The sequence below is a fragment of the Triturus cristatus genome, chromosome 2_1 (genome assembly GCF_964204655.1).
Source record: "Triturus cristatus chromosome 2_1, aTriCri1.1, whole genome shotgun sequence".
NCBI lineage: Eukaryota > Metazoa > Chordata > Amphibia > Caudata > Salamandridae > Triturus > Triturus cristatus.
This window is the reverse complement of record NC_140581.1, coordinates 178066112-178085988: the sequence shown is the minus strand read 5'-3', so window position 1 is coordinate 178085988 and position 19877 is coordinate 178066112. Positions and strand designations below refer to the sequence as shown.

At 47.3% G+C, this 19877-nt stretch overlaps 1 protein-coding gene across 3 annotated transcripts in view; it reads left to right on the top strand.

The window, feature by feature from the left end:
- Positions 1-14397: 14397 nt before the first annotated feature.
- The window catches only part of HDHD2 (haloacid dehalogenase like hydrolase domain containing 2), a 216232-nt gene continuing 210752 nt past the window's right edge, over positions 14398-19877 (top strand). The window contains exon 1 of one of the 3 annotated variants that reach the window (XM_085629453.1): positions 14398-14453. The gene's annotated coding sequence lies outside the window, so the exon portion shown is untranslated. The other 2 variants (XM_085629444.1, XM_085629462.1) reach the window with 2 other exon arrangements.

Here is a 19877-nt window from a genome sequence, read left to right as displayed (position 1 = left end):
GGAATTCAGGGGAGCAGGGGGTGAAGTCTTTGTGTCCCTAAGACTTCAGACAGGAGGCAAGCTCAATTTCATTCCCTTGGAGATCTTCCTCAAGATGACAAAGCAAATACAGAAAATTCCTTTTCTCCTTTTCTTGGCATTAAAATAACACTGCAGGCCAACCCTAACAGCAAACAGCACAGGGGCAGTAATATTCCTTCAGCTTCTCTGGTCCTTCTCCTTGGCAAAGGTTCTTCTTGATTTCCCAGAAGTGATCTAAAGCTCTGCGGTCTGGGTCCCCCTTTTTATACACACAAATCCTTTGTCTCTGAAGGCAGAGAGTGTCTGTACCCAGCCAAAACCAGTTCTGTCCTCCCTGGTGCAGCTTACTGGCAGGAGGAGGGGACAGCATTGTTGAAAGCAGACCTGGCCCAGGCAGGTGAAAGGAAATCTCCTCCCCCTACTCTACATTCAACCCAGGTCCCATCAGCCCAGCCCTGACCCATCAGACTGCCGGAGCCACTTCCCTCTCCCAGCTCCTGTCACTCACAAGCCAGACATGCAATACACAAACCTAGCAGAGGCATACTGGATGGTTAGGCAAGAAAATACCTACTTTTTAAAAGTGGTATTTTCAAACACAGAATGTTAAAATCACCCACACTAAAAGATGCACTTTAACATTCTGAGTTCAGGCATACTAAACTTTATTTTCATATCTTGTTCCCTGGGTCAGTTATTTTTATAAGATGTTATAATCAAACTGCCCATTCTGGCCTAAGGGAACAGATAGCCTTGCAGTAGTGAAAAACGAAAATGGCTGTTATTCACTATCAGGACATGCCACACACATCAGGGCATGTCCTACCTTTCACATACAATGCACCCTGCCCACAGGGGTACCTGGAGTCTAGGGTGACTAACATGTAGAAAAGGGAAGGTTTGGGGACTGGCAAGTGTGTGTACTTGCCAAATCAATATGGCAGTCCCAGACTGCACACAGGCTCTGCAATGGCAGGCCTGAGCCACATTTTACTGGCTGCTTCTGTGGGTGGCACAATCAGTGCTGCAAGCCCACCAGCAGCATTTGATTTACAGGCCCTGGGCACACATGGTGCACTGTACTAGGGTCTGACAAGTAAATTAAATAATCCAATCATGGAGTCACTAATCCATTACAATTTACAATAGGGAGCACTTGTACTTTGGCACTGAACAGCAGTGGTAAAGTGCCCAAAGCATCTAGAGCAGCAAAAACATAGGAGGCAACAGCGAAAAATGGAAGGGAGACCCACGTCAATGGTGCCAGGTCTAACCCAAGGGAACAGGGCCCATCCCATGAAAGGCTTTAAAAGCCAAGCAAAGAAATTTAAATGGATTCCTTGCTGAAGTGGCAGCCAGTGTAGCCACTTTGATGTCAAAGATGCAGAGGCTCTTTGAGATCTGTTCAAGGCAAGTTTAGCGGCTGAAATCTCCACCCTAGACAGACGATGCAGGAGGAATTCAGGAGCATCCAATTGCAGTAGTCTAAACAGCTATGAATAACACTACGTACAACCAAGGCTCTAGAAGAAGGCGGAAGCAACGGCAGGATCTTCCAATGCGTTTTCAAGGGCGCAAAGTAAGTTGCAGCCTTTTCATTTACATGACTTCCCCCACTAAGTTTCTCATCAAAGGTGACTCCCAGATTCTGAACTGTGTTAACAGGTGCAACAGGCCCCACAAACAATCCAGGCCAGAAACTGGAGCGTTAAAATCCCCGGGGTTGTTCGGGCTGCACAGCAAAGTATCTCTGTCTTATCCCCATTAAACTTCAATGAGTTGTACATTCCCCATAATCTTTCATAGCACAAGAAATGTAGCCCCAATACCGCGGCCACCTCTAATGCAGACACCTTTTAGCACTCTGACACTATACTCTAACAATCTGGTGGGACCAGGGGAGACAGGGGGATACGGGGGGATTCCTAGGCTGTGCCTGATGTTATATTGGTTTATTTTCTGAATCACGTTGAAAAATGGTACACTGGAAAAATGTATTGAATTCTGTTAGGGTGGTGGCCCTCTGGCCAATGCTGTACCATGAATAAAACCTGAATAAAGTTTGTTCTAAAAAAAACTTCAATGAGTTAAGCCTGAGCCACTGAATAATATCGGTCATGAAATCATGAAAAGAGGAGAGTTCCTGATTGCAAGCCGAACAAACACTAAGATGAGTGTCATCAGCATAGTTAATCAGTCACTTTATGAGACTTAATAAGTCTAATCAACGGGGCCATATAGATGTGAAATAAAATCGGGCTGATGCAGAGCCCTGTGGTACTCCTTGGTTAGTGGCCCAGAACTAGGAACAATAAGGAGAGAGAGCAACTGCTTACTTCTATTCTGAAGGAACATGCAGAACTATTGCAAAGCAATTCCGCACACCCCAATGGACTCCAGCTGAGCTAGAAGGGTAGCATGACAACAGCATCGAATGCGGCCGAGAGGTCTAATAAAATCAGTGCCGGTGAATGCCCTTAGTCGACTCGGATCGTTAGCTCGTCCATGACAGTAATCAAAGCTGATTCAGTGCTATGGCCGAGCCTAATTCAGAATTGCTCTACCTCCAAGTAGCTGTTATTTTCTAGGTATTTGACTAAGAGCCTGCTTACATAGCCTTCCACGATTTTTGCAAGAAAGGGAAAAAGAGAAATGGGTCTGTAGTTACTCATAACAGCTGGGTCAAGGGATGACTTTTTCAAGATAGGCGTGATTATGGCATTTTCTATGCAAGTGGCACCATGCCCAATTGCAAGGATTGATTGCAAATTGGCCTTAGCAGGGAAAACAAGATTTTTGCATGTTCCTTCCAGATTCTAACTGAGAGGACATCCAAAGGTGAGCCAAACGAAATAGTCATGGCTATAGAATGAAAATATACTTGAGTTTTCTAGCCTTTGACGTACCTGGCCTCGTTTTCATGCCTGGCACTATGAGGTACGGATTATCAATTAAGCAAGCTCTGCGTCTTAGATCTAGCTGTCGCATCTTTTCTAAAAGTCCTTTTTTGTTCTCATCATAAGAAGCCCAGGCACCTATTAGTACCGTTTTCTAAATACTTTTTCAAATATCTATGTGAAAAAAATTATAAAAGTTGGGGGAAATGAGAAAGGGGTTAGAATTAGATGCTTAATTCCTTGCTCAAGCAAAGCTCTGTCTATCTGAGCTGCGATTCTACTATATTATTATTTTTTTTGCTTCATAAACATCCTTTAGACTACAAGTGGGCTAAGAACAAAATTTGATTCGCACTTGCAGTAATATTTCATCTCCAATCATTACATTGGAATCATCTTCCAAAAACCATATGCTATTAACCTAGTTGACATGCCTGCCTACATTCCCATTTTAGGCTGTAATATATCAGAGAAGAATCTTTTTGAAGCTTAGATTGTCCCAGATAGAAGTAAATACTTATGCTTCATATAATTCTCAATGTGTTCACTTCCACTTCCTACTCCACATCTTCAGCTGCAGATGTCCCATGATCCCCCTTCTTCTGGGGCAGGGGGTATTGCAGCCAGGAGTTTATCAATGGAGCCAGCAGGAGCAAACTGGACACCATACAAATCAGCATTTGAGAACAGAGAAGAGGGAGACTTATGGAACAAATGGGTGAAATCAAATTCTTCATTGACTTGCATTGAAGTGGAAGATTTTCCATGCTGAAATAAACCACTATTAAGGTAAACAAAACATACATGAGAACTTAAGAGGGAGAGTTATGGGGAAAATGTAGCTGGCTTTCCCACACTTACTAACACTGGAGTAGATAAAGGGAAAGCTGGAATGACAGAATGTTTGGATGAAATACATTGGAAGTGCTGACTTGTATGGAAGAAGCCCTTCCAGAAAAATCTCAAAACATAACCCAGTGCAGAAAATGAAACCAAAACTGAGCCACCATCTCTATGGCATTTCTCAGAGCACTTACCTTTGACCAATTCTTTAGGGAGCGGTCAAAAAGACGTATATCAGACAGTGAAAAAAACAGATGTGTGCTCACGTAGGGTTGTCACCTTTCTAACATAAAAATACCTTACATTTGCGGGTGTATTGTAGTTCTAAAAAAGCCAGAAGCTGGCACTGGAATAAATGTTTGTATAAAAAGATATTTTTTTCTTTTTTACAGCACTTCTGCCTCTGTTTGGCTAATACATTTAAGAACAGTCTAGAAAGCATTAACAGCTAACGTTTTGACCTCTTTTCAGCTTGAATTACATTCAGTTTATATTTCAAAATGGAAAAATAATGAAGTTGATTGATTTTGCTGATATTTTTACCTGTCTCTATGAAATACTAGATAGGCCAGTAAAATACAGGTCAGGAGTGTTAAATCTCATTTCATACACCTGATTCAGTCGGAGACTCAGTGTTTAAAGAAAAAAGTGTTTTCTACATTTCCCCCCTGCCTGCCCCTGAACATCGCCCCTTCCTCCCCCCCCCCCCCCACTCAGAAGATGATATGTGCCTTGGAAACTCAAAAGGTGGTGAACCATGTGCTGGTGCTTGCATGGGTATATAGTAAATAAGAATTGTCAGGTTTTACTGGTCCGTGCATGAGTAGCTCATCCTACATGCCAACACACCTGAATCAGGCGGTAGATTCTTGATTTTTAAAGTAATTTTTTATTATTACTATAGCAGTCTCCCACCTAAAATTGTCTCCATTTCACTACAAGTCAATATGAAAAATACATTTACCTAACTTATTTTTTGAAAATCTCCCTCTTCCTTGCTTAGTTTTTAGCATATATGGGTCATCCTCTTCAGTTTTTTTCTTTGTATGCTGGGACTTGATGTCCTGCTGAACTCTGTTGGAAATGGCCATCTTTCGTGTGGTGTTCCCCCAGATTTTTGCCTTGACTGTTTTTGCTAGCATTAGAACTCTGTGTATTTTACTCCGTTAACCAGTAGTAGGGTGCCTGTGCACCCCCTTGCAACATAATGAAATTAATCTGATTGGCATATTTAACTTACCTATAAGTCTTTAGCATATGGTACAAAAGTGTACCAAGGGCCTGTACGTCACAAGTGGACAGCAGTACTTGCTGTGCCAACAACTACAGTGACAGTATTAACATGACTGCAGGCCTGCCATGTGTAGCCTGACTGTGCAGGGTTGAACTGCAAATTTGACATGTTAAAATTACCCCTTTAGGCATTCCTGAACCTTCCTTTTGAATATTATCAAGTCACCCCATAATTAGGGGTTACTGTAGGCAGGGTGCGTGACATTTAAAAGTTTAATATTAAACAGTGAAATGGCCTTAAAAGCTATATTAACTGTAGCAGGGTGGGCTGCTCCATAGGAAAGCATTATGATACAATATTAGGTTCAGTGTTTTTCGAGCTAAGAAGCCGCTACAGAATTAATTTTTTGATATTTTAAAATATTTATTACAAGCCCAATTAACTCGTGAAGTTGGATTTGTAAAAATATTTTGGAAAGGGCACTTTTAGAAAGTTACTTTTTCCCTACCTAAAGCCTCTTGCTGCCAATTTATATGAGCCCAACTGTTAGCTGAATAGCTCACATGATGAGGGGTGAACTTGCTTCCCGAGCTGAAACAAAGGCCTTTGGTGTGGAAAGGTGTTTTTTTCTTCTGGCAGGAGGACCATCTGGGCTGTGACCAGGAATAATTAACTTCAAAGAGGCCTACCATTTCACAGGCAAATGTCAGCTGACACCCAGACTGGGCCCTCTTTTGTCTCCCCCCACCAGCAAGGCAAGCCCCAATCCCAGTGGGAGAGGAGCTGCTTACCGAACTGGTGTAGAGTGATAACAGAGAGAAAGATTTCTAATTAACCTTTCCCCACCACTGGGGTGAGCATGCAGGCTTTTGACATCAGAAGAAGGGTTTCACCACCTTGAATTTAGACAGAGAGGAGCACTGTGGGATTGTCTGCAGTAGGGCACACAGGAAGTGTTGCACATGTGGTTTGGATTACCCTGGGAACTTTTTCCCTATTGGTTAGGGAAGGGCCAGGAATCACCACCATCCACAGGCTGGTGCCAGGCATAAATTTGACACCCACAATACCCTCTTCAGAACAATTTCTGGACCTGTGGAAGAACAGAAAAGGACAGGACCTGCTGTCTGCGACCTGAGAAGAGCCTGGAAGACTGGACCTGCTCCCCTTTTGCACGGAGGACAAAGAAGTGGACTCCAAGAGCAGACCACCTGTTCAAGCTACAGGGACACAACTAGCTACAAGAGGTGTTTTCTGAAACAGCCCAGCTGACCAGTTCCAACATGACCTGCCCTGGACCCTGTTGCTGGCCTCTGATGGAGTGTCTTGATCCTCAAATGCTGACCCCAAGGTCCTAGACCCTTGGTTAGTGTCAAACTGTGCTCCTCATAAAGTTTACCAAAACCTAGGAATTAGAAACCGTTTGGTTTCAAACCCTTCCAGAGGAGCAGGACCAACCTGCACAGCCAATCCAACGAAAGTATGTTGCTGCTGGGCCAAAGACTCAGGTTTCTCCCACTCTGAGCTTTTCCACAGCAGCAGCCCCGATTCAGCAGGACCTTGTGGATAAGGTATCCGGCCTCGTAGAGCTCTCTTCAGCTACAGCCTGCAGCCTTGGCCCGCTGGAAGAATCCCAGCTCCAAAAAAGTCTGAAGGTAGAAATCTTTACTGGGTGAATGCATAAAAAGTATGTGGTTGGTAAGCCACTGTCCTTAGCGGGAAATTCAAAGTCCTCCAGGTCTGAACTTTCCAGCCAAAGGTCAACGGTGCCACCAAAGGCCTGTCCAGTGGTTATCAGACTACATGGGATCTTCTTCGGTTAGAGCCTGGTGCTTTGCTCTGCTGACGATTTTTAACTTTAATTTCAGAGACTACGTTCAAAGGCAAAGCTTCCCACTGGGTCGAACTTCTGTGTCCGACCCTTGATTGAGGTCAGCCTCAACTTGCGCCTAGATACCTTTCGATCGCAATCAGATGACCTCAGTTGGTGCTTAATACTTTTTAGAGCAATTTTTGTATTTAAAATTTAGATTCATAACCCAGTTCCCTTGTTTGGATTTATGTCGTTTGGATGTAATTTTTTTTTTTATATTCTCTATTTTTCTAAATTGGTTTGAGATTCTTCTTGTGCTGTGTTTTGACGTTATCATTATTTTGGTACTGCATAAATACTTTACACATTGCCTCTAAGTTAGGTTGGTTTGTTCTGTGTCATATCAACCAGGGGGTCGCACTCAGGTTCATTAGAGTGACTTTAGTGTTTCACTCTGACAAAGATTGTGATTATATCTTGAGGTGGATACTCCACCCTCTCCCCCCAAATAATAACCCATTTTTTTATAATCCCATTATAAAATCAGGCCTGCAATTACCAGAAGGCGAAGAAAAAAAACTTGGCCCGGATCAACTACCCATAGGGTTACCTCTTTTCCCAGAGAAAAACACTGGATGTTTGTTCATGTTGAGGACTTAGCAAAGGCTGGAATATAATACTTAAATAAAAATTAATATATAAATGGATTAATTTTTAACATGTTTTTTCTGTATGCATTTAATTATTAGTCTAGGATCATTAAGCCAGCTCAAGAACAAATTTTAAAGTGTATTTCTTTCTCATATTTACTGTGCATACATTTAGACCCGATTCTGGCGATAGGCTCCCGGTCTTTGAAGCAGAAATGGCTTTATTTTCGCGGTCTCCCACCAGAGCTTGCCTCTGCTTCCATAGAAGTCAATGGGGAAAATACTTCCCCCCCCAATTTATTTTTCTTTTTCAGTCTCCCACTTTCCCATTCTGAAATGCTGGCATGTATGATTTACTGTTTAAAGTATGTACTGCTACGGGGCGTGGCCAAGGAAGATGGGCAACAGGATGTGCTCACAGGGAGCTCTGTTGCCGCAATTAATAATTCTGCCTAATTCTGCCCAGATCGGGCTGTGCTGTGCCTGGTGCCTGGACCCTGATCCTGATTGCGGGGTCTGTGGCGTGTGGGGTATTGGTCGGCCCGGTCCACTTGCTGCTGCCATCGACATCTGCCTACTGCTGGGTCTACTTGTGGGGCCTGCAACGCAGCTAGCGGCCAGTGTTCTGTTTGCGGCCACTGGACTTGTCAGCCCCGGGCACTTGCTGGAGAGGCCGTGTGGCATTGAGGTGAGCAGTTGGCGGCCTCCCCCCTCCTGGTGGCATCATTAGAGACACTGTGGCACTCGGCACCTAGCAAGGCAGGCTTCTAGACCGACGGAGCGTGCCCTTGCTGTACAGCCTACAGGACTCTGCCTGGCTGGGTGTGGCCCATTGTTGGGCAGCTGGAGATGCCTGTTGCTGAGAGTTAACTGTTGCTGAGGTTAACTGCACCGGGGCCTGAACTCGGTTGGAGTGGGCCCAAAGGGAGCTGTCCAACTTTGCTGGGCCCGGTGGGAGCTGTTCAACTGTGCTCTGACTTTCTTCTTTCAGACTGTTGAGATCATGGTAGTCATCCACCAAGGTTGCCTGCAGATTGTTGACCCTGCCTGAGGGGCATAATAATCTGCCTGCAGCTCGCATCTTTCCAGTGGCTGCTGGATTTGTGGACCCCCGAATGCTTGCCGGAGGTGTTGCACAGCACTGAGGGGTGTGGTCGGCAGCCCCCTTCACTCCTGTAGCTTTACCTGGGACCCTGCAATGCCCTAAACCTGACCTGGCGGGCTCCTGGGCTTGCAGAGCAGGCAAGGGGTGTGCGCCCTGTGGTGTTGGGCCTCAGGCCCACAGATGACGGCGATGCATGACACAGACGCAGGACAGTGAGGTTCAGTAACTGGCCACGAGCACGTGCACCCGGGCCTTTTTATTTGTGGGGCCACGTCACTCGTGACACCCGTGATGGATGGGTGTGGGGTGCAGTGTGTCCAGCCCTCAAGGGAGTGGCTGGAAGTACAGCTTCCTGTGAGACACTAGAACGTGTCTCACAGGACATTACATTCCTCCCCAACTTTATTGAAGGACAAACAAAGTGTCAGTCCAACCTGTGGGGAAGAAAACAAACGGTTACCTAAATACCACAAAGTCCATCAGCTTCTCGAGTCAGGTGGCAGGACGACATCAGACGTGGACTGGTGAACTTGGCTTCCAGCAGGACCTCCGCGACGGGCACCCGTAATCTAACCTGAGGGACTCAGGACACGACCGCTGGCTTGGAGACGCTCGCTGCATACCATCCGTTCACTGACAATGCCATGTCTTGGTTTCTTGCCTGGCTTCCTCTTGACTGCCGTCGGTGATGGTCTGTGATGGGTTCTAAAAGTTCTTTTTTTAGTGTGCTGCGTCGTGACCATGGATGGAGTCTCACCTGATGATACGCAAAGATGTTTCTGGACCGACTGTCCCTGTTGAACCGCTTGGCCATGACTGGTACCCTGACGGTGGGGCAATGTCTCTCCTCACTCTCCTGCCTGGGGAGGCCCGTCGTCGGGGTTGCTGCGGGACTGTAGGAAGGCTGCACTGGAGCCGCTGCTTGTGTGCCATCTGGTAGCAGCTGCAGGACCGCCGAGGAGCCGTTGCTTGGTCGCACGCACAACCCTCACGGGTGGATGGGTCTTGGTCAAGACTGGCACTCGCTGCCGCGGTTCCGGTGTAGGCCAGGTTCACAGGTGGCTTCTGATTTCGTTTAGTCGGCTTGTGTGGCAACGGTTTCGGACCCCCGTCCATGGGTACTCGGGGAGTGGTTTTGACGCAGGTGTTGATGGCTGGCGTGGTGATGGTTGCCCGCCATGTGGCGAGTCGGAATGACAGGTGGTGGTGACTGGCTGGTATAGTGCAGATGTCAGGATAGACCGGGGCAGCCACGTGCCTCCGCCTTGCCGATGTTGAGTGTTTGTGGCGGCTTTACACGTAGAGTGTGTTGACCCTCTCTTGCCTGGCTTGGGGCCACTGCCGACTCCCTCTTGAGGCGGTGTGAGGACGGACACTCGGAGCAGATCTTCACCCGTGACATCTGCGGACAGGAGCAGGGATGCCACTTGACTTGGACTGCCGACTCTTGGGGATTGGCCGTTCACCTGGGGAAGCGTAGTGGAGAGACGCGGTTCGCGACTGCTGCGGCTTACCTTCGGTTCTCCTGTGAGGCTGTGTCCAGGGACGGTGGTCCGCCTTGGTGGCTGTCGAATGTGTCAGGGTGTGCTCTTGGATTGCTGTGAGTCCTTGGTCTTCTCCTGTTGCTGGTCTGTTCAGTCTACCTGTGTTTATCCGGTTTTCTGGGTGACAGCGCTGTCACTCTTCTTTCTTCGAGGGCGTTGTGCTTGGACCTCGAGGCGGCGCTGTCATGGCACTGGCTTCTGCCTTCGCTCCGGCGCGCTCCTTGCTAGCTGGGCGACGTGACGTCCAGTCGCGTGTCGCTGGCGTTGGAGCGCCTGTTGCTGTGGCGGCCGCCACGTGGAGTGTGCGACTCCTTCCTTGCCTGTAGTGGGTCACCGCCGACTCCATCTTGAGGCTGTGTTGAGGAGGACACTGTGTCACGGACACTGTGACGCTCTTGGGCCGCTGCGGGTGCGACTCCTCTCTTGCCTGTTGCGGGTCACCGCCGACTCCATCTTGAGGCTGTGTTGAGGAGGACACTGTGTCGCGGACACTGTGTCGCTTTCGGGCCGCTGCGGGTGCGACTCCTTTCTTGCCTGTCATGGGTCACCGCCGACTCCATCTTGAGGCAGTGTTGAGGAGGACCCTGTGTTGCTTTCAGCCCACTGCGGGGCTTCGCTGGTGCAGTGGGGACGTGGTCGCTCTCTGTGCTGCGTTCAGCTGTGTTTCTGTGTAGAGATGTCTCTATCTCCCGGGCGCCTGCCCGTGCCGTCGGATTCACTGGCGTGGTCATCTGCGTGCATCAGACCACGCGCGGTCCATCTTTGCCGCGGGCGCTCCCATCTGGCACTGGTGTGCCTGTGGTGTGGTTGGCGGTTGCCTGTTTGCCCATAGGGACGGGTGATGCGACCTCTTCCCCGACGGTGGCATTGGGCAGCCACGTGTGGTGCGTGCTCTGCACCAGTCTGTCTTGCACTATTGCTGGGGGCAGCTTCCCTTGAGACGTCGCTGTCTTAGCAGGTCGTCCATTCTTGTTGGTGGTGGCTGTCCATGTATAGCTCTGAACTTCTTGCGGCTCTTTGCAGGGCTTGACAGTCTCTCCCTGTACTTGCAGAAGTGGCAGGCAGCGCTCTTGCTTCTCTGCTTCTGGTTTGCGCTGGTGCAGCTGGGGGCACCTTGGTGGCTCTTAAATGTGGCAGCTACCTGGAGACTTCGCTGTCTTCGAGGGCGTCCTGGCTGTTCTCACTTGCAGGGTGCAGAGGGCCACTTCATGGGCATTCTTCTGTGAGGGCCCTTCTTGCTGTGTCTAGTGCAGTCCGTCTCAGCAACTGGGCGTGAGCAGGTGGTTTTCCTGGTGGTAGCGGTGCGCATTCTGGAACCCGTTGACTGCAGTAGCCAGCTGGTTGGCAGGATAATGCGCTGTGTTCTCCTGCTGCTGATCTGTGGGGTGTAATGCAGCCACCCTTTTACTGGTCTGCCCCTCTCGCCTGCTGGTGTCGGTCGCGGTGGGAAGTCAATGTGCGTCACGTGACTTCTTATGGGGTTCTTGATTTCTTCCCCTTTTTCCAGTCGTAGCTGAATGGGCCGTAGCGTATGGGACGCGGTCCTTACGTAGCCGGCCTCGCTTGTTGCCGCTTGTTGCTGTGCTTTGCTGAGGTGGCAAACAGTGTTCAGTTCTGACGTTTACAGAGTTCAGTGATTTAGAACGGGTGATGCACTCTTCCACGCATCCTTTGTCATGCCACGTCATGCTGGCGCCTGCGTTTCTGGTTGACTCACTCTTGCCATGAGTGACTGTCTTTAGCTTCAGTGTGGGAGCTGAAAAGTGCTTGGGTGTTCCCGTTTGTGCTGGGGTAGAGTTGGCTGCCCCCAATGTTAGGTCTCAGTTTCTCTTGGGCATGTGAGTGTTTCACGTCAGCTGTTCCTGCACTGTCCGCAGGTTTGTACTGGGGGCTGTCTTGCCTCATGGGGGAAATGCTTGTGCCAGTGCTGTTTTGGCGAGGTGCCTTGACTCAGCCACTAGGTGGCGCTGTGTTCTATTAGGGGGTAGCTTTGCCGGTGTCCTTCACTCCTCGTTAAAAAAAACCCGATGCGCTGTTGTCCCTGGCAGCCAGGTGGCGCTGCAGGTGCTCTGGCTAGCTCTCGCATGACTGAGCGTGGGGGCCGGAGCTGGTCTTGCCAGTGCGGCTGGAAGAAAACCTTTCATTTCTTCTGGGCATTTTGCTGTTGTGCTGTGATATTATGGGCAGCCAGTAGGGGCGCTGCAGCCACTTTGTGCGTGCTGTGATGATGGCCTGCAGTGGGGGGCCGCGAGCCAGAGTGCTTCCCGTCTCCTGCAAGGCTGCGGCACCGTGCTGCGCTGGATCACTGCACCGGGGAGAGTGTAGAGGTGGGTGTAGGCTGGCGCGCTGTCCTCATTTGCTCATCTCGCTCCGGATGCAAGGAGCGACCTTTGCCACGACTCTCTCGAGTGCCTACAGCACCTTCCTTTGAACGCCATGAGGGTGAGTCAGTTGAGCGTGTGGGCAGTGCGGTGTGGCTCCATGGTCGCCGCCAGAATTCAGGAGCTGGGCAGGTCAAATAGCCAGTATCCCCGTAGCGCTGCACTTTCAAAAGTGCGATCGCGCGCTCAATGCCGGCCTCAGTGCTCTGCTGCGAACTTTCGTTTTCCTTTCACAGCGATGGGGGTGACCCGTCAGGCAGCATCGGGCCGGGGTTGCCGGTGTGGGGTGCTGGTGCTGGCACGAGTTATTTGCGCTTTGCCTGCTTCGTGGTGACCGTAGCCTCCTCGCTCGCGCCGGTATCTTTTGTCCGACTCTGACTAGTGTTGGAGCGGGGGCACACGCATACAGGCGGCTGCTGGTGGATTTCTTAGGGAGAGTCGCGGCTGTGGTGAGCCTGAGCAGGGGGTCTCTGCCTCACCTCGAGGGGCACTGGGACACTTACTTTTGTTTTCTTGTGCCGGACTGGCGGGCGGGGCAGCCTCTGGACGACTCGGGGCTGTGTGCTGTGCAGGTCAGACGCTTGGCTGCCTCCGGCATGGCGCCAGTGGCGCTTCCTCCCTGTTCCTCTCACAGACTACTCACAGTTGGGCTGCCTGGTGCCAGGGCTGCTGCGACGGCAGTATGTCGGCGACTGTGGTATGTAAGCCGCCCAACCGGCCACTCTGATTTGTAGGGTCTAGGAGGCGGCGGTATTGCCGTACCGGCTCATTCCTTCCTCTTGAGGGACGATGCTGCGTCAAGCAGCAGGCACGCGGGCCAGACCCGCCTCGTCGCCAATGTGGTGTTGGGCCTCAGGCCCACAGATGATGGCGATGCATGACACAGACGCAGGAAAGTGAGGTTCAGTAACTGGCCACGAGCACGTGCACCCAGGCCTTTTAATTCGCCGGGCCACGTCACTCGTGACACCCGTGGTGGATGGGTGTGGGGTGCAGTGTGTCCAGCCCTCAAGGGAGTGGCTGAAAGTACAGCTTCCTGTGAGACACTAGAACGTGTCTCACAGGACATTACACGCCCTACGGCCGGTTACTGCCCTTCCTTCCATTTCTGGGGCTTCGCTGCAGTTTTAAGGTCTCCTAAGAGTTTCTTGTTGCTCAAATGTGTATAATTTTCTGATATTTATCCCTCATTTTCATTGCTTGATTTTGCTCGGGAGAAAGTGTCACTCATAGTCATTGAAATGTCACTCATAATTACAGTGACATTATGAAAATGTCACACATAGCAATCTGAAACCTTGGCAGCTATGTTTTAGCATTAAGCGACAGTCCCAAGCCTAGAACGGTAGTTTAGTGTAATCATTCGTTCTACCCTAGCGGCCATCTTGGAACGACTCCATATGTATACCATCTCAGGATAAATACCCACAAAAGGAGACAATCCAGAAATAACTATCATCTTTTTAACATTATTACCAAGTATTTTCCCAGCTCACAATATGTACAAGTTTCATTGTATTTCTCATTTTCCATAAAGTTGTATCCGAGAATCGAATATCGGACACTCACTTGTTTTGGTAAAATAAAAAATACAACTCCGTTTTCTATTATCTTAAAAGGCGAACATTGCTTAATTTCTTCATCCGGCGAGTGTACATTTATTATACTTGCAGAATTGCTCTAAAATGGCTGCCACTATTACTGTAGCTGGAGCCCGCGTTCCGAGTAAATTGACTTGGAGGAGGTGATATAGTCAATTTATAAATGTTATTAGGAGTTTCTTTGTAAGTCCTCAGCACTCTTATAGGTGTACGCAAAGGAATGTTTAACAAACAGCACTGAACGCGGCTCGTTGTTCTCTGCTAGGCTAGGCCCGCGGATGGCTACTCAGGCGCCTGAGGGGGCAGCCGGTGTCAGGGGGTGTGTCGGGGGCTTAGCGACGGGTGGGCTGCAGCGGCAGTACAGGTAATTAAGTGCATTTCTGGGAGATAAGTCATAGCGGTGCCTGCTTATCTCCCACAGTTTATATGTACGGCTGATTATCTGCAACTCAATCGCGGGCCAAGGTCGGGCTCGCGCCGAGGGAAGTAACGGGGTAGGACCGGAGGCACGCCATGTGACTGAGGTGACTTTTGGGGAGGCAAATTCTGGATAGTGACTACATAAAATTCATGACAAACGTTCATCATTTTTTTTTTTGCATTAATGTAGCGCGAACTCGACCCAAAGGTATATAAGCGCCAGTTGCATTACAGACGAACACATTCATTTCTGTTAGGCATTCGGAGATTAAGTGATTATTCAGGACGAAAGGTCAGCTATACAGATATATCTGAGGATATCGTTCAGTAACTTAAAAGTTTATACTTTTTGGTTTGTGTAATAGCAGTAATGCGCAAACATTCTCATGTAACGACTTTTTCCAAGGAGTAAAATAAACAGCGAATGCACACTAAGCAGGTTTGGATAGCTTCAAGCACGCTACATAAAAGGACATAGCTGCCAAGGTTTCAGATTGCTTATGTATGACATTTTCATAATTTCAGTGGAATTATGAATGACATTCAACAACTATGAGTGACACCTTCTCGCGAGCAAAAGTAAAGCAATGAAGACAAGGGGAATATATAAATATCAGAAATAACACCCATTTCAGCAACTAGAAACTCAGAGAAATCTTAAAACTGCTGCAAAGCACCAGTAACATAGCTGCCAAGTTTGCAGACTGCTGAAGTGTGACAGGTGGTGTCAGTGTGTGTATGAGCATGGCCATAGAATTATGTGATTGTGCGGTGATTTTTGCATAGATGTAGATCTACCGTATTTGCCACATAATCCATCATCTGCTGCATAATCTGCAGATTTAAAAAAAAACTTTTGTTTCTAGCTCAAACGGTTCAAAAGTTAGTAAAAACACAGCTACACGTGTTGCTGTGCAGTGAAAGGCTAGTCAACTCTATGTAGTATATTGCTATATTTAGGTGTTAAACTGGTACTACTTAGGCACAGCTAATGTCCAGACACTGTTTACAAGGTTAAAAGTATCAAAATAATGTAGTGCCATCACAAAAGGTGCCACATCATTTGCCTTTTCTTGCCTCATAGTTTTCTCAACCCTGCCGCATAATTCCAGTGGACCTGCGTAGGAGTGAAATTCTACTGTCAAATGAGTGACACTGAGTGATACTTTATCACAAGTAAATGTAAGCAGTAATTAACCATTACTAAGATCTGTGAAAGGGCTACTGGTCTTCTGAGTTTCTGATCGCTCCTGTTTTCTCTTCACACTGCTTTCATCTGCAGTCTTTCACTGTTATGCACTTGTTCCCTTTTTTTCTCCACAGCTCTTGATCTGCATATATTGTGTCATCTCTTTCCTCATCTGCTTTTGTTTTTCACTGTGTCATGCATGCACTACTTGTCTGGCCTCCATCACCACACACCTACCCACCCACTCTTTCCTCACCTTTAAAAACACTTTTCTTTTTATGCAATGAATATTTTGACATCTGCTTTTTACTCCTTCACACACTTTTAAATAAGATGGAAATCACAATTGACATACGTGAACATCTCTCTGCAGAGATGCCAAGTCTGAACAACTTTATTTGACCCACTGACAAGCACTGTGGGGAGCTCTCAATGCCTTCAGCCACACAGTGCCTCATCATGCCCCATAATAAGCACTCACCCATAAGCTTTAACTCCCTCAGGCACCTATAACCAACCGAGTGCACTGTATTAGTCATATCTGTTTCATAAAATCATTGCTAAAAAATGCAAACAATTTTAGGGAATGTAAGATAAAGTCAAATTTGTTTTAAGGGTCTGGATTTCCTAATAATTCCTCACTCTGGACTACGGTAATGCCATGTAATATATGTCAAAAGAAGTTCCCAAGCGCGAATGGATGCATGTTTACTTCTCTGTCACACTAACAATGCTGTGCGGAGAGTGTGGCATGGGGCTGTCTCAAACATGGGAGTAGCTCTATTACTTTGAGTCAGCTAATGTCTCTTGTTTTTGCCCATGATAACAGGTTTTCACAGCAGCTTCAGAGCAGGGGTGCAGGTCCCGGCAGAAACGATCTGTCTGTGATCTGTCCTGCAGATAGTGCTGTGTATAACCCTGCCACACACATACAGCCTATGGGATAGCGAGGTGATATGAGCACGAGCAGCTTGAAAAAACATTACCGAATTTTAACAATAATCTACCAAATCTGCAAGTTATGAAGTGTAATATACAGTAAAACATGGCATTATTGCTAAATCAGGTTACCTAGAAGCAGAGTGCTGGTGTGGGAGTTGGTTTCGTTCGGGAACTGGTTGCAAACATCATGCTCACAGGCCTTGACCTGCCTTCTCTCCAGAATACAGAAGGCGTGGAGGAAGTGGACACCCAACCCCACTCTCATGTCACTGACCACGTTAGATAAATTATCTACAGTGACGCCGGATCCATCACGTGAGGCTGGGTGGGCTTTGCGCATAATAGTTTATGATTGAGGAAGACCACTCTGACATAATAAAGCAGGCCAAGGCCAGATAAATGATATTGTGGCACACGTTAATCTCTTGGGGGCGGGTCATCAGAGCACAATTTGTTTTTGCCGCGCAGCGCCAAAACAGTCTTTCTGACTGAAGTCTTAGACTTCGCAGGGATCACCGTGGCAATGAGAAAATGCCTCAGCTGCAGAATAGTAAGCTGTAAATAGCGCAGGAATTGCCCACGCAGGCGGCTTTTATTTAGCCAGGGAGCACCTCATAATCTCCCAGTGTATCAGAAAGCTATGTAAATGCGTGACTAATGCATTTTAGTGCGGTGATGCGGCCACCAGCACCAAAATGCGTTAGTCTAACGCCTGATGAGTGGTACTTGGCAGTGCCGAAAAGGTTTATGTTGTACTATCTAGAAAATTAGGCCAGTCTTAACAGTCACTTTGGCATTTCCGATGCATGTTCTAGCCATTGCTGGTGATTGCAGATTTTAGGGATGCCAAGGATGCAAGATCTTGCCCTGAAGCTACCATGGCACAGCTTCCAGTTTGGGTTAGGTGCAGTTGTCTGTGAACCTGACTTCCTTGACAAATAAACTTTCATTAGTGCAAGTTGATGTGTTTAGCCAGGGGAAGTAGACATAATATTGCAGAATTTTGTTTTCACTTCCCAGTCGTGTAAGTTGACATGTTTTGGCAGGGGTCAGTAGACAGAATAGGTTGGAGAATTCAGCTTTCACTTCGGTCTCTAAATACACTTTAGTATACTTCTTAAATACAATTACAACTCAGGAGTTTTGTGCGCCTACACTGGCGAACCATTTGTTTCAGGATATCCCACTCATGAGTGTAGTGCCTTCAAAACGAATCTGGTCGTTATTACAGAATTTCAGGCTGGGACACAAGGTTGAGCACTTGTAAGCTGCTGTCATCTGTGGTTTTGAATGGAAAAGCCTTCTAGCGAAGGACTACTCTTCCTCTTTACTCGTAAATTGGGAGTTGATACATGACTACACAGTCCATAAAAATACAAACTACAACACATTTCTCAAATGGTTTCATCTGCAATATTAAAAAGCATTGTACTTCGTCCGAATCCTCTGATGTATAGAATGCAAACTAACCATGATTCTCTTTTCTCTTCATGCTGGTCACACTCTTTTCCCCTAGGTTTATTTCACATGTCCAGGGCCATGGGCGAGCTGGGCGCAAATATTCAGAGTGGCACAGCAGGGCTCTGCCTCGCTTAATGTTATGCAAACAGCAGCTTGTCCATCTGACTTGGTCTCAATCTTTTCTTCTCAAAGACTTTTTATTCAGCTCTTAATGTACCTCGATGTAATTGTTAGCACCCCATTAATTCCCTGCCCTCCTACCATCTTCCTCACACCTCCTGGCATCACACCACAAAGTCCCCCCCCCCCCCACAACAAACACCCAGGGCCGACACTGCACATGTCGGCCCACTGTAAACTGTTCTTTGCTCCCTTCATTTGGCAAAAGCAGGTAATAAAGTTTCTGATATTGTGGAACTCAAAAGGGGCCTTAAACATTTTTAAGTAAGTGATGTGCCCTCACTTAAAAGTTAGTCTTGAGTTATTTAAACGTGCCCACAATGTTGGAAGCTCATTTTGTGACCTAATGTCCACAAAAGTAACTGGGATCAGTCTACAGGGCCTTTTTAGGACTGGCTGCATTTCCCCCTATTCACACCATAAGTGTGTAGGTATACAATGAAACATGTCTCTGATTGCATTCGTGGTCCCAATTTGTAGTCTCATCGTGAAACTTAGTAAGCGTTCATATGTTTGTGATTACTAGATAACTGGATCAGTTTCAGCCTCCTAGCACTATGGCATGTCCTTGACTCTTCTGTGCTATTATAGAAGGAAACCAGGAAAGTGTAGTACTGGGCCACATTCCCATTACATTGGATGATGAACAGCCCCTGAAACAGGGCTGTACTGTATCCGCGAACAGTACTCTTTCCTCATCCATTGAATCTACTTTTATCATATTTTGTCTGTCATACAAGTCCCTCACTAACTCTGGGGTTGGCACCATTAGGTCTTTTAACACAGGCTATGACTGAGTCTTCTTTTTCCTATGTGTTGAATGTGAGGTTTAAGTTTAGGATCAATGACTCAAGCACGACTTACATATTGGTATTCTTTAGACAGTGTTTGTATTGTGATGCACTGAGGGAACATCTGATCACACATTGGAGAGTTTGAGCATGATTGCTTGGCAATACCGCCCATTGATTTTAAGGGTGCCAGAACATTACACATCACCAGTGATGATACAATGGTCATAGTGTGTCCAGGGACCCTAGTCATGGAAGGTCCTGCAACAAGGCTGAGTTACACTACAACCCACCAATCGTATATAGTGGTGAGTGCACTCTTTTGCCTCATTGTACTTGCGCTGTTTGGCGGAAAGTTAAAGAAAGAAAGGCAGAACTGTGTAGAGACGCATGCAGGTCATAGGCTGAGGGAGTGGGTACCAGCATGGTAGCAGAGGAATAAGGCATTATGGAGTGAACTTCTGCAATGGAGTGAGGGGGGCTTCAGCATATGTATGTATGTGGTATTTCTTTAGCACAAATCTAATCAAAAGACAGTAGAACGATGAGTAACACAGATGTTATTGGATGGATGGGATGTGTACCAGCATGAAGGCAGAGAATGAGCAGGATGAATACATCAACAAAATTGTGATTGTTCCCGCTCCTTTTTTTTCCCTTCAACTGCCACTGACCTTAATGCCCATCCTCTGTAGGCCTCCTCTTTCCAAGATACATCATACTCTAAATTGAAATCTGACTACCTTAATCTCTATGATTGTAATTATTCAAATTGTCCACACCTCATTCCATATATCGCTTCTCA